We start from the raw sequence: 13,443 nt of genomic DNA, 5'->3' as shown, positions 1-13,443 counted from the left end.
CTACTGCATACTGGTCATGGCTCTGCATTTCCAGCCCTGGAAATACATACTAATGAATGAGATGATATATGGAAGATGCAGGACTTCCGGGATTCATTGGTATGGAGAAGTATACATGCTGCTATCTCTGTTTCTCTTGGTCACTAATATGATTATGCTTCTTGCTAGCAAGGTTACACAGTACAAGCCATACTTTTTACCGGCTTCTCTTCAAACTATCATCTACCCAACTGAGAGACCACATCTACGGAAAAGTTGTGATCCTTATTTCATAATGTCATGGATATTCTAGCCTTCTCTTCTTCCTTCACTGTTTCTGGAAGCTTCAGGTCACCTGATCTCAGAGCTGAAACAACTCTACTTTGAATTTCTCTAATCATTCAGCCCCCTTGGAGTTATTCATAGCAATAGCGTTTTTGAAAAAAAAAAAAAAAAAAGCCTTTTCCTTCTTTGAGCATATTTGCTTCATCTCTGAAATGGGGGTGGTACAGACACTGCCATGTTATGTTGGCCTGGGCTTTGCTTAGTAAATAGAGGCAGTGTTGTTGGGGTGGTTATACATATTGCTTGTCTTTGGTTCGTGATCTATCTACTGTGTGGTGGCAGTTGTGACCCTTTTACTCATTCACAATGCTGTCAGCTTCATTCCCCCATACTTCTAAACCTAAATTTACTCAGACCCAAACATACAACTCTGGCATGCACACAAGCTCATTAAGAAAATGAACCAGATCAAACAAGGCAGAAGTGGTTTGAAAAGGAGAAAAGAAAGAGAATTGGGTTGAAAGTGTAGTTGTTAATTACTTGCTCTGGATTTGTAATGCCAAGAGGGCGCATCAGCTAGAATTCAGGATGAAGGAATGAAATAAATTAACAGAAACCCCGCCTTGTGTTGATTCTCTGTAATAGGCCAGAGTCCTTGCTAGTAATTAATAGCAAGTTAAGAAGCCAATTTACTCAGCAATTGAAAGAGTCTTTGTAGAAGGCCTTTTAAGGATAAAAGCAGAAACCACAGAGAAAACTGGAAACAATGTTAAGGAATGAAGAGCTGCTGTTAATTTTCCAGGGAATATGTCTTTTAAAGTGGAGTTCAAGGACAAGCAGGGTTATTGTAGATTTGAAGATGATGTAGCACTGAGTAAATGAGATGACAGGAGGTCTTAGAGCAGAGACAAAATCTGATTTTTTTTCCCACAGTATTCTCTGTGACTTTGGGAAGTTGATCAGCCTCTTTCAATTTCCTGTTTTCATTTGCGAATGAAGGCTGTACATACATGTACTTTGGTTTGGAAGAAGCAGAGGAAAGAAGGGAGTGTGTGTGTGTGTGTATGTATGTGTTTTGTTAAAAGTGATGATGATAACAAAGAGGATTGGCTATGGTATTTTACAAGGGTTAAGAAAAGAACTAATTGGGTTCCCTAGTAATGGGAATAAGGACTGTCTCTGACATGAACTCAGTGGCCTGCTCTGTGATCACCTCCTCCTGAGGGGGAAGCAGCCTTACTAGGCCACAGAGGAAGACAATGCAGCCACTTTTGATGACCTGATAGACTAGGATCAGATGGAAGGGGGAGAGGACCTCCCTTATCAGTGGACTTGGGGAGTGGCATGGGTGGAAAGGAGAGAGGGAGGGTGGGATTGGGAGGAGAGGAGGAAGGGGGCTACAGTTGGGATTCAAAGTGAATAAACTGTAATTAACAAAAATGAATGAATTAATTAAAATAAAGAAATGAACTAATTGAAATTTAAGTTAACTAATACATGTTTAGACCTTAGTACCAATGCCAGTGACTATTCATGTCTGCCAGATATATTTCTACTGGCTCTTTGGTGCTTTCATGTGGGCTTGGTCATATGACATGTAAAATCCTGAATGGCTGTTATGCTTTCTTTGTATTATTATGTTTGCTGATAATTACTCATTTCTCAAATCACTTTTACTTGCAATCCACTTGTATTTTTTTCAGGATTAGTACCAGGGACTGAAAGAGATGGACTTAACATGGAACATGGTGGGGATCTCCGCAGTCCCTGGAGCTGAATATCCTCAGTACCACTATATCCTTTCAGCGTGATCATGAGGTTATCTTTTATTAATCAAAGTTTGTATTTGAAAGGTGAGATGAGTCCAGCATGAGATAAATATTAGATAGCACAGTCCAGAGCTAATACCAGATGTATTTAATTCTGTTTGATAAACTAACTTAGTGTGTTTAATCTTGTTCTGTGTTTTTACAGGGAAGAAGTCATATTTAAAGATGTATATTTAAAGATCTACAGCCAGAGCTGCAGTTTGAGCTTTAAGAAAAAAGTTTAGACTATATGAAAAATACCTTAACAATAGCGAAGGGTCATCTCTACCCCTGACCTGTCTACTCCTCTCCTGGTTAACAACCATATCTAATAGGAAATTCTCAGGTTAATTTATTAAATGCTACTTTGATTTGCAGGTAACGGTGGTATGTTTATAGCTCCAAATAGTCATCAACAGCCAACTGGTCACTAGGAACAAAGGATCTCTTTTTAGTTTATTGTATTTGGGGTATATATGACACAAAGTAAAATAAATAAACAAAACAAGAAAAGAAAACAAAAGAAAAGAAGCAAGAGAAAGAAAGAAAGAAAGAAAGAAAGAAAGAAAGAAAGAAAGAAAGAAAGAAAGAAAGAAAGAAAGGCTGCAGCTTTTGGAAATAGTCATGATTCTACATGTAGTCTGTAAAGATACCATTGACATCCACTCCTCATTAAGAAAGAGGTCAACAAGGGTCTTTCAAGACCACCAATACAAGCTTCTGGAAAAGTAAGGCGCAGATGTAGGTTTTAATTTTTGAACACATGGATGAGATGAAAGCAAAGCTTTCCACAGAGAAGAATAGAATGTTTCTAAAAAGTGATGACAGATAGCCAGCATTCAAAGCAACACATTTCTGAGTATGCAGTCGCTAGGGAAGGTGGTAATAGATTCCTATACACTGCAGACTGTGTGTGCTTAGAGATGAGATGGAATTCTAATTTAAATAATGCTACCTTTTGAAACCGCAGGACTTCTCAGAGTGTGCCTGAATTTATTAGATCACTTATCACAGCCTCCTACCCTGCCTTCCTTTAATATCCCTGCTCTATTGTTCAGTGGCTCGTAATTGAGAAGTGCTGGGGGAGCTCAGCAGGTGGGCTCAGCAGGTGCTACGGATGCTTCTCTGTTGAATCACTTTTCAGAAGGACTAGCTGTCATTCCATTAGTTATTTTAAATAACAATCTGTTTAGGAAAAGGAACATCTCGGGGCCTGTGACTGGATTATGTATCTTTCCACATCTCTCTTCTAGTCATTTCTATTGACAGATTTGACAACTTTATCCTTGGTTTATGGAGAGCACACACACACACACCGATGCACACACGTATGCACCCACACATGCCATTTCAAGGGCAAGCCATTCAACCTCTTTTCTAGTAATATTTAGTGAGCCAGCATGAGCTGTATCTGGTATCTTGAATTGGAAGTAAACAAACATCCATTCAATAAAAACAAAAACAAAAACAAAAACAAAAACAAAAACAAAAAACCCAAAAAACTAAGGACTATGGGAGTGGTGGGGTGATGGCGGTGGTAAAACAGAAGCCAAGAAGTAAACAAACCAAACACCACTTACAGAGCATTGTAAATGGAATGATGACACAGGGAGTGTGTAAAACCATCTTCAGTGAGAACATTTCAAAAACAAGAAGCAGGTTTCAATTAACAAATAAAAATTAAAAACAAACAAACAAACAAAAACACCAACAGCCCAGTGAACTAGTCAATTTTTTTAAATGTCTTAGTTAATACTGTTACCACAGCTCTCAAAGATCATGTGACCCTGAGTTCTCACTATATCCCAGTGGATTTCTGAAAGTTCTGTGATCTACAAGTTGTCTTGGCTCCTTGCAGATTTGACATTTTCATATTAGGGCACATAATTAAATTGTCTGTATTTGGGTGTAAACCAGTCTATTAAAGTAAATCAATTATAAAACATATTGAATTTTCTATGAAACACACATATTTTAATTAATGTATGAATTGTTACCCTTCCATGAATTACTTTGTTAAATATTTAGTCAATGAAGAATATGATTTATTTTTATGCAACTTTTTATTGATTTTTTTTGTGATTTTCACATTATACACCCTTATTCCACTCATCTCTCTGTCTCTTCATAACCGCCCTCTGTATTTGCAACCTCTCCCTCCCCCCAATTAAAAACAACAACAAAATAATCTCATGGTGGAAGCTGTAATGTGTCATAGTGTGTCTCATATTATACCATTTTGTCCACACTTCTTTACTAGCAAATGTTCATTGCAGAAAGTCATTGGTCTGGTTCAAGGCCTATGGATTCTAGCCTATCAATAATAGATCCTCACTAGGTCTCTCAGATATCCTGTTGTTGCCCTGTGTCATGGAGATCCTGAAGCTTTGGATCTGTAAGACATGGCCCTTCACAAACTACAGGAGTTCTTAGCTGGTTAGATGTTGAGGTGGGCCAACTCAAAGCCCTGGATCTGGGCCTGGATGGTAGCTGAGCTGGTCAGACCACCAGCTCTCATGCAGCCAAACTGCCAGGACAAACTCTCTAGCACTGCCCTGACTAGCTCACCCAATGCTGCAGCTGGCAAAGTGCAGAGGCAGCTCTCCTACTCCCATTCCCTCTGAGAGTCTCACCAAGGCCCATGCCAGCATGGCCAGCTCTGTTGTGCTGCCCAGAAGAAGCACATGGCCTGCTCTTCCAAGCCAGCTCTCCAGCTCTCATGCCCTCAGGGCTGCCTTGCCTGAAACTCCTGCAACAAGGGCCAGCTTTACTGTGCTGCCCAGGCAAGGTGCAGGGGCTGCTCTCTTGAGTATTGTAGCTGGTGAATGACAAGGACAGCTCCCCTACTCTCATGGCCCCAGGTTCTGTAGGACCACTAATTCAGGACACCAAAGTATATTCATTTCTCAGTAATCCATTTTTATAAGTGAGGATAGATTAATTCAGTTCTTTAATGGTTACAACTGTTTCTATTCTCTGTCCTTTAACACAAATATTCTCAGGGGTTACCTCATAAGCTTTTGGTGTTTCCATATTTGACAATGTTGGCGGAAAGGTTGGGGCTTCTCCAGCTTTCATGGTGCCATCCAGTATTCTTCAGGAACTTGACATAATTAGGAATCTTATGAACATTTTTTTATGAAGAGGATCCAGAATGAGTCATGGCTGTACAGACATTTTCTTCTGGAGCAACTTTTAGTGCCTAACTGATGTCACAAGGATACCCAGCCTCTTGTGCAATCCCTGCCCCGTCTTATGGCTTAGTGGCCTGATTCTCTCCTTGGACTCCTAAATGTTTTCTCATTTATACCAGTAGATTATTACTCTGATAATTCATAGGCTGTTTACATCTCTATGTCTGTACTGCTTTCTTGCCACACCACTGAGAGTGACTAGATCTTGTTTGATCATTGGGAAGACAGTTCTTGGATTCACATGTTCTTGAACATAGAGATTTTCATGCATTGCTTCAGCCTTTCCTTGATGCCAGTCTTGTGCAACTGGATCTTATTCTCTCCACTTCACCCAAGCTGGCTTATTCAGATGACATCAGAGCTCCAACTCTGACCTAGAAGACAGTGGGAGGTTTTGTTGGATATTTCCTAATAGCAAAGCTCCTGTCTCATTAGGTAGGGGTTGTCAAGGAAAGGTTCCTGGGCTGACTAGAGAGGGAAAAACAGGAGGAATAGTGCTGCCCCTCCCCAAATTATCATGTCCATGTTATCTCTAGTCAGAAATATAAGGAGGATAAAAAGGCATGGACAAAGACAAATGAGACAATTTTCTTCAGTCACTTAGAAGTGCCCGAACTTCAGTCTATAGATTGTAGAGTAGGTAAGAATGTGCAGGAATGAGTCCAGCTTGCACAGTCATGGCCCCACAGCTGTGGAAGGGTGGGCTTAGATGAGACATGAGCTGCCCTGCAGACAAATGTGGCTCCAGAAACATCTGATGTAATGCATTTTTGCATATTCAAACAGCACAAAGTGGGTCAAATCATCAAAGGTGCTGGAATTCTGTGACCCAGAGACAGTGAGATGTCCTAGTGTTAGATCTTACTTACTGACACAGTGGTGCTTATTGTTAATTAAACATATTAATACATTCAACTGCAAGAGACTCTCCAGAGCTGTTCAGACATTCTTCTGAAGACCTAAAGAGGGGAAAGGTATTAACTCAGGAGATGTTCACGAAAATAATTACCTGTCAAGATCCAGGCAAATATGCAGACACGAATGTTTTATAAGCACATTATCCTACCCATTAAAATCTGTATTCATTGTCCTTTATTTCATTGAGCTTTGGTTTCCATTCTGGGCTACTATAAGACAAACACCAAGCAGATTTATGAAGTTAAACTGATTTGGATTTGAGTATCAGCTGTGTCATTGAATAGTGTGTGGCACTCAAATTCAGTATTTGAGACCTGATTTCTCTCAGAAAAATAAGAAACATTATTTTCTCAGGAAGTAACCCTGAAGTTTAAAGTAAACTGAAAACAGTGGAAATAAAAAAGAAACAGCTTAGTATCTAGTGCAATGGTAGATATCTTGTCTACAAGAAGGCAACTTGTAATGTTACTATTGGACATACATACATGTGTATGTTGGTGGAGGTGTTTGTATATTTTCATGTACCTATTCATATGTGCCACATATGTGTGGACACTTACATGTATGAAATCCAGAATCAAATACCAGATGTATTTCTCAATTCCTTAATTTTCAAGACAAGGCCTCTTGCTGAACCTAGCTCTCACTGTTTTGACTAGTTTTCTTTTCTCTGCTTCCCCAGCACTGTGATTAAAAAGCATTTGCTATGACACTGACATTTTTATGTGGGTACCAGAGATCTGAACTCAGATCTCATTGCTTGTTCAATATTTACTTTGCTGTCTGAGTCATCTTCCAAGCTCTAATCAAGGAGAACTTCAAGTCAGGTAGTCATTTAGCCATGAATTTGAGAACATGGAAATAAAAAGGCAGTTAAAGCTGACTTTTTTTTTTTTTTTAGATTTGGAGTCCTGTTCATCATAGGTGTCTATATGTATGGTCACTGTATAATTTTCTTCCCATTTCTCTTGAATAGAAGAACTGAGATGACCAGTCACATTCAACTACAACACCACGGATAAGAGGCAAGTGGAACAAATGGCTGAAGTTCCTCCTGAGGAATAAGGGCATGAACACATATGAGAACCTTTTGAATGTTTTTTTTTTTTTTTTTTTTTTTTTTTTTTTTTTGTAGAAGGAAAGAATTTAAGAAAAATACAAATTCTCTTAATGGAAACTGTAAAATACACTGACTTTCAATTGTCAGAATTGTACTTAGAGTGACATTACTCATAATGTATAATGTGTTGGTGAATTCACCATGCCAAGCTTTAAAGAATCATTCCACATTGATAAAAAAATACAAAAGGTAGTCTTTCCCAGAATTGAGATGGGGAAGAAAGATGGGGAGGGTAAATGATGGAAGAACTAATAGAAAGCTTATGAAATAATAGAATCGTGGACAGACATTTTATTAGAGTCCCACAAAGTGCAATCAATGTTTCTCTTTGACTTTCTCTAATCATCAGTGTCTAGGATCTTGATGAGATATGTGTTTCAACATACATCTAAAGATAAAGTAATGATTTAAAATAATACAAGTTTAGGACTCATACTAATCCATGCTCCAACCTGTGGTATGATCTTAAAAAGTCATTAATAACTATTTTCCACCACTCCATGATACAGTGTCTTCATGTCAAGTGTGTTGACTCCAGTCATCTTGTGAACTGATGGAATATCTGCAAAAAAAAAATTAGTAAAACAGTCAGGAGACTGAAACGTAACAATTGTTGGTAAAATCTGAAAAAAAAAAAAAAAAAACAAAAACAAAACATAGGAATTCAAGGATACATAAAGAAAGCTGAGAGCAAAATTACTTCAGGCTTGACCGGGCAGACAGATACAGAAACCAAAGAAAGCATCCGAGAAGATTGTATTTTAAAGTATATCTGAGTCTTATCTGGGATTTTATGAGAGTGATTTGAAAGTATGTGTATACATATATTTGGTTACCTAATGTTTCAAATGCACCAAAATAGCGTGTACAATACTCACTTCAATGCTCTATTCCCCCAAACTATTGTTTTTATTGGTACCAGTATTGTTAATAATTTTCTATTTTAAAAGACAAGTATAAGAAGGTTCAAGTGCAGATGAAATTTGATATGTAGTATAGGTGTATGCATATATGGAAATATGATTAGGAGTATGGGTAGAGATTCTTTACAATATGATTGTAACTGTAGGCATAGGGGATCAATACACATAGATATTATAGGTATAGATATGGAGCAGATTCAGGTGTAGGCATGGGTAAGACTTAGATACGTACAATGCAGTAAATTCTAGTGAAAGACATGTCCAGGTGTTGAAGTGGATGTATTTGCCTGTGACGATATATAGGTACCTGTTGAGACATACTTTGGACCTAGGTGCCCATATAGATGTGGGTGTAGGTTTATGTGTAATTGCAGGTATTAATTTTACTGAAGGATTAGGTATAGTGGCAGGTTTAGGTGGGGTGTAGTTAAAGAGATAGACCTAGTGTAGAGTAGATAATATGTAGATACATATGTTTTGAATTCCAATATTTTCACAGGCTTCTGTATCTGAAAACTTGACACTTCTCAGCTGTTAGTGTCATTTGGGGAAGATATACAACCTCTGGAACACTGGATATAGTTGACATAGACCTCCATGGTTAGTCCTTGAGCTGGAACCGTTCCCAGTTCCTTCTATGTTTCTTGATCTGTCAAGATGTAAGAAGCTTCTCTTTGAGCTTTTATCACCATGGGGTTTTCTGGCTGTCATGTATATGTCATCATGATGGACTGTATGTACCCTGCAAACTGTGAGCAAAATTAGTCCTTCCCGTCTTCAGCTTCTCCTCTCTGGTATCTAGACCAGTGATCAGATGCTAACCACTATGCTTTTCCTTCTGTTTGTAGGGTTTAGTGCACTGTGCACTGTACTCCTTTCTCAAAGTCTACCCCCTTCCTTTATCTTAGAGATTGTTCCATAGTATTCTATGGGGAATTTGATGCTTTCTACGCTCCTTGTGTTTTCCACTGTACAAATGATCTCTAGTTAATTTTCTTTCCTAAGTAAGATTTTTTAAAAAAAATATTTTACGTATATGAGTGGTCTATCTGCATATAGAGCCTGCACGCCAGAAGAGGGCCTTGGATCCCATTATAGTTGTGAGTCACTCTGTGGTTGCTGGGGACTGAACTTAGACCTCTGGAAGACTCAGTCAGTTCTCTTAACCAGTGGGCCATATCTCCAGCCCCCTAGTTAATTTTCTTAATGTGCTATTGAAATACATTTCATTTAAATCTAGTTTCTATTCTGGTAGACAAGGTTATGGACACTGTTTTTGTATTTTCAATTTTAGAATGTGCCTTTTATTAACAAATTTGATAATGTGAAATTGTTGGGTTAAATTTTGTAAGTATATAAAACTTTTAAGGATTCCCAAAATATGGAGACCCGAGTCCCAGGTAAATTCTTAAATTAGTGTGTATACGCAATACCTTACCCCAGAAACTTGGCAGTAGTTACTGCAGATAATGCTAGGTTGCCTTTTCTGAACGAGTTTCATTTGTATATGTCTACACTATGTTGACGCTTAATTACAAAGAACCATCTGAGCACTATTGCCGCTGAGACGCATTATTTTTTTTCTTTTAAAGGAAAATAATTTACTTTATTATTCTCAGTTCTGTAATATATTAGCTCTCTCTACCTCATATTCTAGAGCTTTATAATTGAAAAATAGTGTTAGTTTAATCTCAAGTACAACCCTATTTGAAAAACGCAAACATTAAAGAGTGGAAGTGATAATTATATGTGACAAAATTTGACAGAAATAACCACCTAGGTAAATATAATTTGACTAATTTTTAAAATGTGTTAATGATACCTGGATTGGATGCTGTTCTTCTCTGCAATGATATGCTCCTGTCTAAATATTCTCTCAGATACTCTTTACTCCTAGGTGTCTCTGTATCTTTACATCTTTGTATCATTTACATCCACATCAATACCCACATGTGTCTTTCATTTTAGAATATACTAAACTGTATGTATCCAAATCTTACCCATGCATACAACTGTGTCTGCTCCATATATATATATACCTATAATGTCTATCTGTATTGATCACCTATACCTACAGTTATACTTGTATTGAAAAGTAATAGTTAATATAGTATATTTGGGGGGGAACAAAACATGAAGTGACAAAAATTTCTAAGGAACAATGCAACATGTCTCCTTCATCTGAAGAGAGGAGGAATGCTACCAGGGAGGATTTATAGCTTTTTCAAGCTCATTCTGTATAACCTTAAGTTACCTTAGTGGGTTATACTTATATTCTTAGATGTCTTAGATGTTTTTGAGTTATATATATCTTTGAGATGGCATTCAAATTTTCAGGGGTTTACACAGATTAAGAATCTACAAAGCAGTGCTTACCCACATGTTTTAGCACAATCTTCAACATAAGCCTTGCTTGGGATATTTTAGGGAATGGAATATCCTGTCTTTGTTCTTGACACAATGGATCAGAATGCAAGGGAAAACTGCAGTATGTGGTTTGATAGAAGGGGATTCTAATCATACTAAGTGGAACAATCACTGCCTTCTTACTGATTCTTCAAAGTGTCCAGGGCAAAACTGGCTCTTCCACACCAGACACACTGCTTCTAAAGCCCTGGAACTCAGAGCATATAGCATGTCAGTTTAGCTTAAGAACCAGTTTTTGGTACTTTTGCATCTTGCAATGACATCATTTCTCATTTGAAGAATTATCCACATAGTGTTTCTTTTACATTTGCCAAATGTGACATGAGGAGAAAAGGTTGAAACAAAAGTAAGTCCATAATGAAAGTTACGTACTGACCATATTTTAATTCAACCAGAAACACGTAATTATAATGAAACACAGCAGGGCCAGCACAAGACATAGCCCATACACATTTGGCTATAGATGGGAATGTGGGTCATAAAAAGTTGTGTTAGATGCACAACATGGTGATGGCCCTCATGAACTGATAGTCACTGTGGCTACCTGTTTGGGGACTGAAGAGATTGAGCCAGCAAGCATTGTCATTTATGGGGGAGGTGTTTCATGTGGTCCTGTAGGGAAGCTAATGACAATTCAAGGTTGCTGGGGAGAGGAAGTCATTGATTTTAGTAATGTAGCCACTGGTGAGTTCATGCTTCAGTGGATATCTTTACAGAGTCCTAAGGGATGCCCCGTTTAAACCAGTGGATTACAAAACAAAACAAAACAAAAAAAAGACCTGAGAGTGAGTTGTGGACTTGGTCAGAGAATATGGGGAGGGATTTTACCATGGTGAAGCACTTAAGAGGACAGATGTGCGTGACAAGTATGTATTATATACACATTTGAAAGTTAAAGAATAAAGTAATAGATCTCCACATACTCAGAAAAAGTTTTATTTCTTACAAGTTTTTCCAGGAAATTTGGAGTTAGTCGGTGTTAAATTCGATTCCCAAACAACAGTGACAACTTCTCCCGTGTATTTACAAATTGCCTTTGATTCAGTTGTTTCCATACATGACCACTTGTTAGTTAATGTTATAAATTTAACCAAGGTATTTAGAGACAGAAAAGAGGTAGTTTATGTACATACACACACTCACATACTCATGTACATATGAGTACACATGCACATACGCAAACAACTATACCACATACTCATATGCACATATAATACATTTGATATACATCTACACACACGGATGCATACATGTGATACACATACATACAAATGCACAAATGCATGCATGTATGCCCACACATGAACACACATGGATATACCCAAAGATGCACATATGTACACCATGCACTCCGACAAACACAACAAAGCTAATGATAACAAGAGGTTTTCCTACCTCACCTTGACATCTAAGGCCCAAGAGGACAGCACCATGGAGATACTTTTGCTGCACAGGATCTCAGCCTATGCTTCCAGAGATGTCAATACACAGGTGGAACAAGAGTAAACAGGATCACATGACTGTGCATGTCAGCCCTTCACATCAGCAGCTCTACGGCTTATTTGAGAAGTATGTCTAGTGCTTACTGACGTGAGAAGGCTGAGGAAAGGCTGAATGCTGTATGTGTGTGCTTAACTATCACACTGAACTTCAACAAAGTGTATGTTAAAATACATTAATCTGAAAAAAAAATCAAAAAAACAAAAGTCATTAGCTTGATATTTACGATTCTAAGGAATCTTAACTGCTGTTCTTCTCTCAGGCTTGCAGCATCTTAACATCCACCATTCTCAACTGTTTGCTGATTGCAGGACATTCTCTCCTGTTGTTCCCCTTTAGAATTTTTTTCTCCATACCTTCCAGGAGGACAGACTGACACCTTCCCTGTGAGCTAGAGGTCAGTGATATGACTCTTCTATCCTGGCTTCTATCCTAAGCCAGACCAACATTCCAACGTAAGTCTAGCATGGCGACTTCTTCTCAACTGGAGCTATTCTCATGGCTTTGCTTCTTACTGAGTGTAAATACTTGCCAAAGGGGCCGTGAATCCAATGCTCTGCAAGAAGGCACGATGCAGAGCATGGCTCCAGCACTGTGCTCATTAAGCACAGCAAATTCTTCAGTAAGGATTGTGGAAAATACAGTTAGGAGGCAGACTCTGTAGTTTAAGACTACCTATAAGATGATCTGGGTAGGTGCTCTGTTGCTAAAGGCCTAGTTCATATCATCAATAGAATGGAAAGTAGCAATAAAAATACTCTTGCTAAAAAATAAAAAAAAAAAAAAAAAACAAACAAACAAAACCCCACATTGCTTCGATTTCTTTTCATTAGCTGACCAAACCATTTGGAAGCTCCTTACAAGGCAAATTTATAAGGAAAAGTTGCCATTAGCCTTTTAGCTCAGCGTGTTTGCTTGGTAGCTAGTGGAGGCTTCTCACGGAGGACTGTACAGCTCTAATGATGGCTTCGGGTCAGCAAAGAATTGCTTTGGAGATGATCTGGAAGACAATTCAAGGCTTGGCATGATTTAATTTTCATTCAATGGAAAAAAACTGAAGGGCAAAATGTACTTTTGAAATGTTCAAGAAAAGGAGCTGAGAAGTATACACATATGCTACACCAGTGTGCATGATCAGCTCCACGTGCTTTGCACAAACCAATCAACCAGCCTGCAACGTGTCACCCACTGTGCACAACTTAACCTGCCCCCCCAGACCTATGGTGCACATCCCCAGTGCACACACAAGATGGAATTTCTAAGCATACATATGCAGTCAGAATAGCCAT

This window comes from Meriones unguiculatus, chromosome 8, assembly GCF_030254825.1.
Source record: "Meriones unguiculatus strain TT.TT164.6M chromosome 8, Bangor_MerUng_6.1, whole genome shotgun sequence".
Classification (NCBI taxonomy): domain Eukaryota; kingdom Metazoa; phylum Chordata; class Mammalia; order Rodentia; family Muridae; genus Meriones; species Meriones unguiculatus.
This window is presented reverse-complemented; position numbering follows the sequence as displayed.